Source organism: Tupaia chinensis, unplaced genomic scaffold (assembly GCF_000334495.1).
Source record: "Tupaia chinensis unplaced genomic scaffold, TupChi_1.0 Scaffold000146_1, whole genome shotgun sequence".
Classification (NCBI taxonomy): domain Eukaryota; kingdom Metazoa; phylum Chordata; class Mammalia; order Scandentia; family Tupaiidae; genus Tupaia; species Tupaia belangeri.
The window spans coordinates 4,051,303-4,052,425 of NW_006159616.1; the positions used below are offsets into that span (position 1 = coordinate 4,051,303).

Genomic DNA, 1,123 nt, shown 5'->3' on the forward strand with positions numbered 1-1,123 from the left:
TTGCTGCAGAGACCCACTGGAACAAGTGGCTGCCCGAGGTCTTCAGGGCACCAACCCTAGTCACGCTGGAGTGGAGGATGTGGTGCGAGGCCCACATGTTCACCTGGATGGGAATCTGCTCTGTGGGCCGGGCCTGCTCCGTGGGCTGGATCTGCTCTGTGGGCTAGACCTGCTGCGTGGGCTGGGCCTGCTCCGTGGGCTGGATCTGCTCTATGGGCTAGACCTGCTCCGTGGGCTAGACCTGCTCCGTGGGCCGGGCCTGCTCCGTGGGCTGGATCTGCTCCGTGGGCTAGACCTGTTCCGTGGGCTGGGCCTGCTCCGTGGGCTGGATCTGCTCTATGGGCTGGGCCTGCTCCGTGGGCTGGATCTGCTCCGTGGGCTGGGCCTGCTCTGTGGGCTGGGCCTGCTCCATGGGCTGGGCCTGCTGAAGCTGCTGCTGCAAACATAGCATCTGCTCCAGGACCCGTGGGACACTGTGGGCTCCAGGCTAGCAGCATGTCGGCACTCCACTGACTCACGGCCGCCATGGTACCCCACAGTACCTTTGAGTAAATAGCTTGTGTCCTGCTGGGGGGGCAGGGCCATTTCTATCTTTGACTACATGACAGACTCACACTGGCCTCTCCTTCATGTCTCCTGAGCTGCCATCATTGTCCCTGTGGGCATCCTTCCTGGTGGGGCTGGATGGTGGGTGGCTCAGCTCTGCTGTGGGAAGTCATCCGAAGGCACCAGCTGCTCACTTCCATTCATGACGAGGACGAGTGGATTTTTAGTGCAATTTTCCTTGTGTTCCAAGGACTCAGATGCTAAAGAACTCCACACAGCGTCTCTCGCAGATGCATCTCCTCCCCCGAGGCCACGTTACCACAGCTTGGTCCTCGATCATCTCGTTACCATTCCTGGGCTGGTTCATGGGAGCAGCTGCCACTGGGGCCACAGCTCCAAACTCCAGGGTCAGCTCCAACCTTATTCTAATATTTGGGGAGGGTTAGATTTTTGCCATAGGGTGCATGTCCTTGCCAAAGAGACAGAGAGAGACAAAGTGAGGGAGAAAGTGAGAAATCACCTCCCAGAGGGATGGCCACACTGCAATCCCTTCTTCTTCTTTCTCCTCCTGGGATTT

General features: G+C 58.8%; 1 pseudogene; it reads right to left on the minus strand.

Annotated features, from left to right (window-relative positions):
* The window catches only part of LOC114007261 (sal-like protein 4), an 8,047-nt pseudogene extending 7,134 nt beyond the window's left edge, over positions 1-913 (minus strand).
* Positions 914-1,123: the final 210 nt, after the last annotated feature.